The sequence below is a fragment of the Petromyzon marinus genome, chromosome 10 (assembly GCF_048934315.1).
Source record: "Petromyzon marinus isolate PM22_M1 ecotype Great Lakes invasive population chromosome 10, UKy_Petmar_22M1.pri1.0, whole genome shotgun sequence".
Classification (NCBI taxonomy): domain Eukaryota; kingdom Metazoa; phylum Chordata; class Hyperoartia; order Petromyzontiformes; family Petromyzontidae; genus Petromyzon; species Petromyzon marinus.
This window is the reverse complement of record NC_133676.1, coordinates 1,727,154-1,741,142: the sequence shown is the minus strand read 5'-3', so window position 1 is coordinate 1,741,142 and position 13,989 is coordinate 1,727,154. Positions and strand designations below refer to the sequence as shown.

The following is a 13,989-nucleotide window of genomic DNA, read 5'->3' as shown; positions in this document are numbered from 1 at the left end:
ATTGCTACAACTTCATCATACTCCACGAATGGCGAAACAATCCCTCTTTTCTCTCCGCCTGATAAAGACCGCTTGTGTTGCGATCGAAACGTCGTGGTTTATTTTTATTTTCTATCTACGTGACTTTACCGAAATAACCAAGAATATGAATTCCTGCAGTCACGAAAGTTTTAAGTCAAAGTTTAACTGTTTGATTGTTTGCCTAAATTTTTAGTCCATGGTGAATAATAGTCCCTTTGTAGTTTTACCGAGTATTAATTGATGAAAGGTTCGTGGAATAATGTAAATCTTTATGAAATAAACTGTATTCTCCGGTTTAAGTGGTGATTTTACTAATCTATCTAACCAGGTTTGTTTAATATCAAGGTTTATTGATGTCGAAGATAAATCCTAAATATTTAATTCCTGTTAGATAGGATACTGATGGGATTGTTTTGCCATTCATGGAATATGATGAAGTGTAGCAATACTGAATGTTTTTTTGTTGTCCATGTTTAATAAATTGTAGTGATCTGCATTTGTCTGGATTAATTTTAAGGTGTCTTGTGAGTGAAAAAAATCTGAGGTAATTTTGAGTAGTTGGTTCATACCTGATTCTGTTTCTGCTAATAGGACCAGGTCATCAGCAAATGCCACTGAGTTAATTTTCGTATTCCCTATTGTGATGCCTGTGTAGGATGGTAGTGTGTCCAGTAGTTCGTCTAATATCATGTTGAAGAGGGTTGGCGACAGTGGGCCGCCCTGCCTCACTCCGCTGTTTAGTTGTACGTGGTTGATTTTTGTAGGGCCAACTGTGATGCTTGTATTGTTGTTGCGATAGATGTTGGATAAGTAGGTTATGGAGTCCGGTGTCATGTTGCATCGTCTTAGTGCTCCAGTGATTGAGTGATGGCTGATTGAATCGAAAGCTTTAGCTAGGTCTGTGGAAACTATTTTTGTTTGAATTTGTTTGCCAAGCATTGTGAATGTTGTAGTGTAGTAGCGCACTGTTTTCAAAACAACTATCAATAGGAATGAAAGCCTTCTGTCTGCAATTTAATTCCAATTGTTGATTAAGTCTAGTTGGTAATATCCTGTGAATCAATCTAACTACAGTTGAGCCTATGGTGATTGGTCTTCAATTTGGTGGTTTTTTTAAATCTTCAAAACTTTTTGGTATGAGGCTGGTTCGATTTAATTTCCAGATTTCCGGTAGATCTTGCAACTTAAAACATAAATTTCTAATGCTAGCGAGATATGTGATGGGGAGATTCTGTAAATTAGTGATGGTAATGTTATCTGGACCGGGGGAGGTTACTTTGGTGCTCCTTAATGCCTGTTCTAATTGCTTGAGTGTAATTGTATCCACTATGCTAATAGGTGCCTGATTAAATTTGGGTAAGCTGGGAAAGTCATCTGTTGGGGGTTAAATTTGCAACAGGTTCACATATGTAAGTTGTATGCTGTCATTGGTTGGGTAGGTGCTGGTTATCGGTTTGTTGTTAATGATTTCATCCACTAATCGCTTCTTGTTTGTTCTGAATAAATATTTGTATCTGGTGTATGTAGCTTGTTTTTGCCTCCTCTGTTATTGTCGCTGGTCTATCAGGTGATGTACGGGAGGTTGAGTAGCTGGTGGCGTTGTTCTAGGTACGAGAAAATGTAAAATGTGTGCGTTGAGAAGCTGTAGTGCCTGAAATGTGGAGATGCTGTTGTTGTTGAAGTCTGATGTTATGTTTCTATATCTTCTGTTCTAGTGTGCGATACCACTGGGTTTTATGATGGTCGTCTGCCATGTGAAGGTCGTATAGTGGACAGACTAGAGGTCGATGGACGATTAGGTGATGCTTCTGGTGTGTTGTTTCCCATATTGGCTAGCTGTGGCGGTAGCCAACGAACCGCTGCAGCTGAGGCGCTCTGCAGGAAGGGCACGGCGCATATTTGAACTCGTCCCCCAGCCGCCCGAGATGGCGGTGGAAGCCTCGCCCAGCCGTGACGTGCGCCCAGACCCCACTTCGCGCACCAGCCCGACCGACCCAGCCCTTAGAGCCAATCTTTCTCCCGAAGCTATGGATTCGGCTTGCCAACTTCCCTTACCTACATTTCTTTAACATGCCAGAGGTTGTTCACCTTGGAAACCTGCTGCAGATATGGGTACAGCCCAAAGCGAGATTCAGAGTTCTCTCCCCCGGATTTTCAAGGGCCGATGAGGGCTCACCGGACGGCGCAGGAGCCGCGGCACTCTGCAGGGCGCAGGCCCCTATCTCGGGGTGAACCCATTCCAGGGCACGCTGTCCTTCACCAAGAAAACAGAACTCTCCCAGGGGTCCCCGCTGGCATCTCTGGCTCGTTTGAATTACTGCACCGGATGCCTCCCTGCGAGGGGTTGGGTCCATCTCCGTTCTGAGGGTTCAGGGATCTGAACTCAATCCCCTTTTGATTGGCTGAGGGCAATGGAGGCAATCGCCCGTCCCTTCGGAATGGCGTTCACCCATCCCTTAGGACCGACTGACCCAAGTCCAAGTGCCGTTCACATGGAACCCTTCTCCACTTCGGCCCCGCCACTGCAATAGGAGGTGCATTTCCACATACCCCACCACAGAGCAGAGTGGGCGCAGTGGCAGTCTTTCTCCCTCAGTCGTGGGGCGGATGAACGCCATGCCGCTGGGGGCCAGCCAGAGGTGCAAATCCTCCGGCCCGCAGACCCCGCAGTGATCCTGGCCACCCGCTGCTGTGCGGCGACCTGCCATTTCTCCCCTTCGGGGAATGAAGCGCACAAGTGCGCTGTGACACCCCAGTCGCACACCACCCACTTTTGGGCGGGAGGTCGATTGATAAACGGGTAACCCTCAAACAGGCATGGCCCCGGGAAGGAACTCCTGGGGCTGCAATGTGCGTTCGAAGTATCAATGGTCAATGTGTCCTGCAATTCACATTACTTCTCGAAGCTGGCTGCGTTCTTCATCGACACACAAGCCGAGTAATCCACCACCAAGAGTTGTTGTTGGCTCGCTCGTTCTCCCCCTTTCTCCTCCCGCACACTCACAGGGCCGGCCGCTTTTATCATGCCCCGGCTGTCTTGCCACTCACAGGGATTGGTACCAGGCAGGACGCCTGCGCCGGCAAGGCCTCGGGCCGACACTGCAGGTAACCGGCGGAACTCTCTTCAGGGGTTGGACCATCTCACTCTCCAGATGCCCCTCTGCCTGCCTCTGCCTGGCCGGGTGGAGAGGGACTTCATTCGTAGCGGCGGCGAGGGCCACCTCCCGTAGTCACCATTGCCGCCGCAGCAGATACCGAGAGCTCACGCACTGCCAGTAATGATCCTTCTGCAGGTTCACCTACGGAAACCTTGTTACGACTTTTACTTCCTATAGAAAGTCAAATTCATTCGTCTTCTGAGCGCACCCCCAAGGCATTCGCCTGCCCTGACTTGGCCAATCCGAGGACTTCACTAAACCACCCAATTTTGGTAGTAGTGACAGGCGGTGTGTAGAAAGGACAGGGACTTAAGGCAGGCTTATGATTAGCACTTACTGGGAATTCCTCGTTCATGGGGAATAGTTGCAATCCCCAATCCCATCACAAATGGGTTTCAATGGGTTACCCACGCCTGCCAGCGAAGGGCGGATACATGCTGATCCATTCAGTGTAGCGCACATGCGGTCCCGGACATCTAAAGGCATTTCAGACCTGGTATTGCTCAATCTCGTATGGCTGAGAGCCACTCGTCCCTCAAAGAAGCTCAACGACAACCGCACAGGGGCCGCATAGCTAGCTAGCTCGTCGGAGTCTCATTCGTTATCAGAATGAATCAGACAAATCGCTTCACCAACTACAAATGGCCATGCACCACCACCCACGGAATTGAGAAAGAGCTCTCAATCTGTCAATCCTCTCCCTGACCGGGCTGGGTGAGTCAAATTAAGCCACAGGCTCCACTCCTGGTGGTGCCCTTCTATCAATTCCTTTAAGTGTCAGCTTTGCAACCATACTTCTCCGGAACCCAAACACATTGGTTTCCTGCACGGACACACGCATGGACACACGCGTGATCAATGCTCTGCACATTAACCCACCGTAGTGTGCTGCAACGAAAGTGTTGCTGGCAGAGCCGCAAAGTACCGTGCAAAGTACCAAAAATTCCGTGTAGTGTGGTGAACGCACGGATGAGTGACATTGTATTTGCCTGAGTGAGTAGGTGGGCGGGTGTTTTGAGTGTCAGGCAGTGTGGTGAACACACGAGTGAGCGATGTAGTAATTAACTGAGTGAGTGGGTGGGTGTTTGAGTACCGGGGCAGTGTGGAAAATGCTTGAGTGAGCAGAGGAATGCGAAACTAAAACTTTTTGTTTTCCCAGGTGAGGCCCACTGGAGCTTATATAGCTCTGTTTTAGAAGCGACCTGGCCAAGAATGATAGCCCAATGAAGTAGCGGCGTATTACGTGGATATTTTATGGCATCCAAATACTCTAAACGCCCCTTGGCGAGTGGGTGACAAGAGGGTGGATGAGTAAGTGATTCACTGCGTGAGAATGTGGGTGATTGAATTGGTAGGTGAGTGAGTTAATTGGCAAGTGTGCAAATGAGTTGGCTAGTGAGCGATCAAGTGAATGGATGAGTGAGCGAGTTAATCGAGTGAGCGAGCAAGTAGGTTCGTGAGTGAGTGGGTATGTTAGTGAATTAGCAATTGTATGGGTAGGTGAGTGACCAAATGCATGGGTGAGTGCTCTCACCTCTAGGCATACTGGTAAAAGTAATACTATCAGAATAGTGGTGACACAATTATTGATGTACCGAGAGTTTATATCTGCTCACGTAGAACATGGGAAAATGTTTTCACAACTAGTGATACCGAGTGAGTTGAGAAAACAAGTGTTGGGATTGGCACATTATTCATTACTTGCAGGACATATGGGTGTGAGAAGAACTCTTGACAGGATACTCTCATTCATATTCTTAGCTCTTTGGGTAAAGTCACGTTGAAGGGAAACAATAAAATATTAAATATATATAAGACAATAAAAATTCTCACGACGTTTCGACCATAACACAAACGGTCGTCATCAGGTGTGAAAAAACAACGGCAAGAAACATTTGAAAGAAGTGTCGGTTTGCATTAATTTATTTATTTTTAAACAGTGTATTTATTTATAAAAAAAACGTCAGCGCCACGCGCAGCAATTTGGCAGTTTATTTAGAAGGACGAGTCCATCTATGTTCTGAAAAGAGGAGGGGGGAGACGAAAAATTAATGTATGCTGTAAGAAAGCCACTGTAAGCGTGAACAATCAATTAAGACCTGAAATGGTTGATCAAATCCTTCCAATGATTGCTAAGCCAGAATCCATCTTCTCGGTTGAAATTGTCTCTGTGCTTGTATATGTGGATAGCCTCATGAACGAATCTCTCATGGTAGCCAGATGGCTTACAAAGAACCTCTGTCTTGGACAAGTCAATGTCATGTGAGCCTACTGAATTATAACAATGATCTGCCACGGCCGAGGTGTTGGTCCTACTGTGTTTAAGGTCTGCTTTGTGTTCACGAATGCGGTCCGAGACATGGCGTTTGGTTTCTCCAATGTAACTACTACCACAGAGGCAACTTAGTTTGTAGACACCAGGGTACTGTATGTCCGGAATCACATCTTTTACAGACGGAACCAGATCACGGATTTTATGTAATGTGTTGAAACGGACCTGGATCTTGTGTTTATTCAAGATTTGTTTTGGCCTGGAGTCAATTAAGATGTATAGCGATATTGTTCTTCATGTGACATATGCCAAAAGACTCGCTAAACGGATGGTATCGAAAGGACCATGGGGCAGATACCTATAATGGATGCACTATTCAATAGAGTGGCGATTAACATAATCGGACTACTCCCTCTGTCATCAAGGGGTTAAAGGTATATCTTGACTCTGGCTAATGCTACCCGATACCCGAAAGCCATTCCACTTTGCCAGAGTGGGGGTGCCAACAGAGTTGCTGAGCGATCGTGAGACTCGGTTCACTTCAGATCTCGAGGGAAATGGCAAGGTTACTGTCGATTAAACATTTGATGACAACCCCCTGCAATCCCAAATGTAATGGCTTAGTAGAACGAATGAGTGACACATAAAAAAAAAATTCTGAGGAGGATGTCACCAGAACAACAAGGACTGGGACCGATACCTAGCCCTTTTTTTATTTGCCTTCAGAGAAGCACCACAGGAGAGCATCGGCTTCTCACCCTTTAAGTTGCTCTATGGAAAGACAGTGAGAGGGTCTATGATAATATTGAAAGAGCGGCTCACTAAAGAGGATACGGATGAGGAGGTAAATACCTCATATAAGTATGTTTCTGACTTGCAGAATCGGTTGGAAGGAGACACGTCAGTTAGCTTAGCAAAGCCATCAACAAACAGCAGCTAAACAGAAGTGACTGGACAACCGAAAGACTAAGGCAGGAGGATGTACGTCAGGAACAGAGTGTTGTTGCTGTTGTCAACTGAATACAGAAAATTACTGTTGCAATGGAAGGGTCTATTTGTAAGAACAAATAAAATCTGAGTGGCTGACTACACCGTGAGTGTAAATGGGACAAAACGCGTGTACCATGCACTTTTTTCTGAAAACATGTCTAACGGGAAACTGTTGGTGTTAAAAACCAAACGGTGCTAATGGTAGTCATGTGTGGAGCAGTCCACATGGAAATTCTGCAAGATGCTGACATTATTGGTGCCGACTACCTGAGTAGATGTCAGCAGTAGCTGCCCACGACAAGCCGAGGTGTGGCTTCTCTTTCACACTCGCAGGAGATGAAGTCAAGCTAAGGAGGGAGGCAATGTGACGAGGTGAAAGAGGAAGATCACACCCCTGGCTTCCCTCTGGTGTCAGTAATAGCTGGTGGGACCGGTTTTATGAGAATGGGTGTGGAGAAGCCCAATTATGCTAATTTAACGGCTATAAAAATAGGGAAGGAAACCAAGCGTTGAAGCCACCAGTAACTGGCACCAGTCATCGGCCAACAGGAATAATAATTATTATCATCATTACGACCACCACCAGCGGCGGCGGCGGCGGCGGCAGCAGCAGCAGCCGCCGCTGCCAGTAGCCACCTGCAAGATCGCCTGCTGTACTGCTGAAATGTGGAGGAACCACACCAAGTGGCACAAGAGAGTTTAACACGTAGGCTTTCGCGACCAATTTTATTCATTATAATGGTTTTTGGGTTAGATCGCGTTATTTATAAATGTGTCGCAACCCTCTACCACCCGACATGGCCAATCAGTAAAGGTTTGAGTGGCTGACATTTATAAATATCGCGATCTTACCCAAAAACCTTTATTGGTCGCGAAAAGCCTATGTGTTAAACTGACTAACCTCTATGGGGAGGATACTTTTCTTAAAACCAGAAAATTGGAGAAACTCTGCATTAAGCAGGTTAAATTGATGTCTTCACTGGCGTTTCTCAAAAGGTGCAGAGATTCAAAGGTAATACCAAACGCAGTTAAAATAACACATCACATAAAGTCTGTTAAAGCTAACCAAATACTACACAAAGCCAGTGAGTTATTATTAATAGAGAGAATACAGCACAACAGGAGTGAATTAACTCACATTTCCGAATCCCTAAAGCACTTGCACTTACGGTAAATATCAGCAATAGTGTATTATTGGAATATAATCGACACTATAACACAACAATTGGCTGATAATGTATTTAATCTAACAAAAATGAACCAAATTAATAAATTATCTCGACTTCATAACAAACAATTCCCAACTAAAAACGAATAATTGAAAAACAAAACCGTAATGAACTTAACTAACACTGTTTTAATCAGCGACATGATTTCCGTCCTTTATAAAGGCCTTAACTTTGCCATTACCCCACGCACAATTCCAGTAGATGAGATAATTGCTGAGGTAAAATCAGCGGTAAGACGCCTTCCACATAATGAGGCAGAGATGACCAGACAAGAGGTTGACAAAATAATTGAGAAGAGAAAAGTGCTAAAAATTTTTTTATCCCTAACGAAGCAAAAGCCTTAAGAGAGTTTCGATTAAATCAATATATTCAAATTCTGGCAGCTGATAAAGGCCACACTACTGTAGTGATGTCACGAGCAGATTATGATAATAAAATTAAAGATTGACTAGAGGAAAGTACCTACATTAAAATTAAACGAGATCCAACTAATACTGTAGAACGTAAGACCACTTCAATCATTGCAAATTCATTAATCCCCAAGACTGAGCAATACCAAATTAAGCCAAGGGCCTCAAAACCATCTAGACTGTATGGGCTACCAAATATTCATAAAATCTGCATCCCATTACGACCCATAGTACAATTGGCTCTGCCACATATAAATTAGCTAAATATATAACTAAACAAATAGAGCCCTACATCTGTAGGACATCTTCATAAGAAATTCCGAACATCTTGTGAATGTGATTAAAAATATTAAACTTAACCCTAATGATATTCTGGTGAATTTTGATGTAATTTCTCTATTTACTAAGGTTCCAGTTAACGAGTCGCTCAAATTAATTGATACACTAGTAAAGAATACAGGTTTACCAAATGATATTACAAAACTAGCTGACCATTGTTTAACTAACACTTCTTATGGAGAGGTGATTTCTTTAAACACAAAGGAGCAGCAATGGGCTCTCCTTTATCACCTGCTATAGCAAATCTGTACATGGAAAACTTTGAAACGAGCACTTGCTTCAAGTACATTAAAACCATCTTTTTGGTTTAGATATTTGACACTTTGGTTGTCTGGCCACATGGTAAAGATACACTTAATGAATTTATAAATCATCTCCATGGAAATGGAGGTGAATAACACTCTCTTTCCTAGATATTTTGCTTGGAAATGGCCTAAATGGCAAAATAACACACAGCGTTTACCGAAAGGGAACGTACAAGGATGCCTATCTGAATGCAGATTCGTATCATCACCCGGCTCAGAAAAAAACATTTTGTCAAGGTGCTCGTACATCGGGCTTAACAGTGTCAGATGGTGAAAGTCTAGGGAGAAGCACTACGACAGAATGGCTACAATAATGCGCGACAGAATGGCTACAATAATGATCAAATTAACAGAGCACTGAATGCCAAATCACGATCGCAAAGCAACGCTGCTGAAAGTGATCAGTTTATTAAAACAATTAAAATTCCATTTATCTCAAGAGTAACTGACAAATTAGCCCGTATTTTTCAAAAGCAATATATTGAAGTAAGATTTGGTATAGTAAACAATGTGAAAACTAGTATCTTGTACTAAAGGCGAATTACCTAAATTATCAACCGAAGGTGTATATCGGATTAATTTCTTATGTGGCAGATGCTATATTGGACAGACGGGACGTAACATCAGCGTAAGACTAAAAGAACACCAAAGAAATATTAAATTATCTCAAACTCAACTGCCGGCAGTGGCAGAACATGCTTGCCAACAAGGCCACTCAATTGATTTAGATTACGTTGAAGTGTTATGTAAAACTAATTATTACTGGCCAAGACTAATTAGAGAATCAATTGAAATTTATTGAAATACAAATCATTTTAATCGCTCTGACAGCTACAGGCTTAGTGCGGCCTGGAAGCGTATTATAAATTAATACATATTACAATTGCAATTCCTTATAGGGGGAAACACATACTAATTAACTGATTACTAACGTAGTATATAATTACAATAACCCCCCCCCCCCTCCTCCACCTCTGATTTCTGCACCGGATTGGGTATAGTGATAAAGTTAAGTTATTAAATAATACACATTACAACTCCTTATAAAGGAATCATATGAATTAACTGATTACTAATCTATTATATAATTACAATACCCCCCTCCGTACCTGATTGAGACAAATGATGACGTCACCCTGCTGCTCTATTTAAGACCGGGAGCATGTGGAGGGTCTTCACTTTTCTGGCAAATCGACTGATGCTGGATGTATTTACCAGCAAAACTTCGTACTCATCATTGTAAATGTTGTGGATTCACTCTTCAACACACCTGTGGGCTAAAGTAGTGAACTATTTGTCTTTTGTCAACGTGAAACTATTTTTACTGATTGACCAAGTCGGGTGGTAGAGGGTTTACGAGACATTTATAAATAACGCAATATAACCCAAAAACGTTTATTATGAATAATATTGGTCGGGAAAGCCTACGTGTTAAGATGTGATTCCTGATATGCAATACCCGGGTGTCTACAAACTGAGTTGTGGCTGCGGCAGCAGTAACATTGGGGAACCGAAACAACACATCTCGTACTACGTTCGCGAACACAAGGCAGATCTGACACACGGTAGGACCAATACCTCTGCCGTTGCTGATCATTGTTTTAACGCAGTGACTCACACGAAATTTACTTTTCCAAGACGAAGTTACTCTGCAAACCCACCGGTTATTATCAGAGATGTGTTCATGAAGCCATTCAGATATATAAACACAGACACAACTTCAACTGAGAAGATGGGTACAAACTCAGCAACCATTGGACGGGACGTTATCAACAAGGTAAAGTATTAACTGACTGATGTTTCCATCCTACCTGCCTATGTCAGCTGTTTTTTCTGACTCTGTGTCTTTCTCTCTTTCTCTCTGTGCATCTCTCTCCGATCTCTACTCCAGTGACCCGGGTTCTGCCGCGGGGTCCACTTTCTGCCCCACTTCCTCCCCCAGCCCCCCTTCTCTCTCTCCCCCACCCCCCTACTGTCGAGGCCTATATAACCTCGTGCCACGGCAGATCTCTCGCCTACTTCAGCAGTTTTTTCTTGCTGTGGTTGTCCCACCTTCCTCCCCCCGCCCCCCTTCTCTCCCCCCCTCCTACTGCCAAGGCCTATATAACCTCGTGCCATGGCAGATCTCTCGCCTACTTCAGCAGTTTTTTCTTGCTGTGGTTGTCCCACCTGATGACGATTGCTTGTGTTGCGATCGAAACGTCATGATCTATTATTTTTCTACCTACGTGACTTTACGTAGGTAGAAATGAAACAACATAAATTACAATGTTTCGATAGCAACACAAGCCATCGTCTTCAGGTGAAAATCGCGACAGCCACGATGTCTGCTGTCACGAAAGCTTCAAATCAAGATTGAACCAAAGAGTATTAAATGTAGTAAATGATCTGAGTAACAGTTTAGTTGTGACATACAGAATCAGTAGTACTGCCTATAAACTACAGAAGAAAATAGGTAGCGATCTAATTAAATAGAGGTTTATAAAACAATGCAATGTTTCTAGATTTGAAGCTTTCGTCACTGCAAGGATTCATACTCTTTGGTTTTTTCGGTAAAGTCACGTAGGTAATTTTTTAAAAAAAGGATAAGTGAAATTCCTCCCGGTAGAGGGCATTAATTCTAGATTTGAAGCTTTCGTCACTGCAAGGATTCATACTCTTTGTTTTTTTCGGTAAAGTCACGTAGTTGAAAAAATAAAAAAGGATAAGTGAAAGCTTAAAATCTAGAATTAATGCCCTCTACGGGGAGGAATTTCACTTATTCTTTTTAATTTTTTTACCTATGTGACTTTACCGAAAAAAACAGTGTGAATCCTTGCAGTCATGAAAGCTTCAAATCTAGAAATAATGCCCTCTACAGGGAGGAATTTCACTTATCCTTTTCTATTATTTTTACCTACGTGACTTTACCGAAAAAAAAACAAAGAATATGAATGCAATGCTTGTCTAATCTGCATCGGAAAATAGTGCATGGTGAAAACAGCTGAGAATGTACTTCTCTGCATAACAGTGAAGTTAGAAAAAGTAGTATTTGCAGATGAGTCTATGAGAAGTGGGGGGATAATATTTATGGTTCATGACAAGGTTTTTGGAATGTAATCCAGTCAGAGGAGAGTAAATATTTGAAGATAATTTCTTGAGTTTCTGATTGTAGAATACAAATGCTTAGTGTAGACAACAGCGAAGAGGTAAAGTAAAAGAGAATTTAAGATGAACGATAAAAGCGGTGAGCATAATTCATTATGATGAAGCTTTTTCTGCATCCTCTGCATGATAAACAGAACTTGAAAAAAAAAACCCTCCCAACTGCCAATGCTTGTGGTATTGCACAGAATAAATTAAATATGCCCTTTGTAACATTGTAAGTAATTTCGGGACGAGTATTGGCAGAGATATTATCTGTGCTCACTCAACGTGTTCTGATTTGTGTTCCCCTTTGAGCAGATAATAAAGTGAGTGGCACTGCACAGTTCAATTTCGATTTAAAGCTTTCGTGACTGCAAGGATTAATCTTCTTTGGTTCTTTCGGTAAAGTCACGTAGAATGAGAATCAGCGCTGTCCTCCAGACAGTCTCGTCCCCTTCACCTGATGAAGGCCGCTTGTGTTGTGGCCGAAACGTCGTGAGAATATTATTGTGTTATTTTATTTTATCAATTTATTATTTTATTCTCATTCTACGTGACTTTACCGAAAGAACCAAAAAAGACTGCACAGTTCGTTCGCCCCAGTGGGAAAAAAACATGCAGTGCCGATCTGCTCCCTTCCGACTATGTCCTGTTCGTCTCAGACCAACCTGAAGACAACGGAAATCAGAATATGAACGACGTCAGCACTATACCAGCTGCACATTGTGGGCTGGGAAGGGAAGCTGTGATGCCGCCGCCAAGGAGCCGATCGGCGGGTGGCCTCACCTGCGATCTCGCCGCCCCCGAGCAGCGAGGCCGACACTGCTTCCACCTCACCACCCCCCCCACCGAAACACACATGCACGCATTCCCCCCACAATTAGAGCGCGTGGGGAGACACCCTGGCTGACAGGTTTTCACCCAGAAGCCCTCGTAAAGGAATAATCTTCACGGTTTCCTGCGGCCAGGGAATTAGACGGTCTCTTCCGACGCTAACACACACCGTGGCGCCGTGACTTGAGTGGAAATGACATGTTCACGGCGGGGCTGCCCTGCCACCGCGGTTAGTACGCACCTCACGCACACGGGTCAGCAGGGCAGGTAGGGGGAGGGCGGAGCCACGAGCGGCGGGAAAGCAGGGTCGCCCTCTGGTTGGATGGCCGCTGAGCAGGTAAATTTAGATGCGGACGTCGCTGAAAGCAACGGCCCGGGGATGCTGGAATACAGGTGGGCGTACCGATTGGCGAGGGATCCCAGCGAGCTGATTGGCCAGCGAGTCGGCACCAGGTAGCCCCTTTGATGTAGAAAGAATAAAGCGGGTCAGGGCGAGGGCAAGAGCTCTCTGGCTGCTCGAGTCAACTCCCGGCCCGTCAACTCCCCAGTCCAGCCACTCGAACGTCCGTGAGACGTATCGACGTGCCGCGAGGACCAGCCGACAGTAGCGACGAACCGTGAGTAAGAGTGAGAGAGAAAGAGGGAGTTGGATCTTAGCTTAAAAAACCTGAGAGGGTTAAGTGGAGAAGGATAGGTAGAGTATAGTGCCGACTATCGAGAGATAGATTGGTCCTGCCCCGCTGATCCCGACTGACTCGGTTAAATAAGGGCTCGCTGACCCGGTGGAATAAATCGTCGGCGATCCAATAACGGACTGGTGTGGTTTTTGCGGGTGTGTGGGAAGAGTGTGGGAGCGTGTGTCCGCTTGCAGTGTCGCGTATGGTTGGGGCCCGCGAGTGAATATCAGCCTAGTGTGGGTCTCACGAGTGTGTGGAAAGAGAGTGGAAGCGTGGGTGTGCTTGCTGTTAGCGGTGGTCGCCGCGTGTGTGGAGCGGCGCCGCATGGGGTGTGTGCGCTAAAAACCCTCGGCTGCGGACTCCCACGTTGTGAGCGGATACCCATCCCGCATGCGTGCCCATCGCGTAGCCCCTTTAAATCAATTTAATCCAATCCCCCCAATTGGCGGCGTGGGTACGAGTGACGTCGCTTGCCCTCCGACCTCTAACCCCCTGTTACCCGCGTGTGATTGGTGCGTGGGACTGCGCGGGTGGGGAGCGTCGCGTTCGAGTGCCGGCGAAGAGCTAGCGGGTCTCAGGGCGGTCGAGAGTGATGCCTTACCGGCAGGAAACCCGGACTCGGGGGGGG

The 13,989-nt window shown here is 44.8% G+C and overlaps 1 non-coding gene across 1 annotated transcript; it reads right to left on the bottom strand.

Moving 5' to 3' along the window:
- Nucleotides 1-2,822: 2,822 nt before the first annotated feature.
- LOC116941157 (5.8S ribosomal RNA) lies at nucleotides 2,823-2,979 on the bottom strand. Its single transcript, XR_004402645.1, has one exon. It is a non-coding gene; the product is annotated as a 5.8S ribosomal RNA (ribosomal RNA).
- Nucleotides 2,980-13,989: the final 11,010 nt, after the last annotated feature.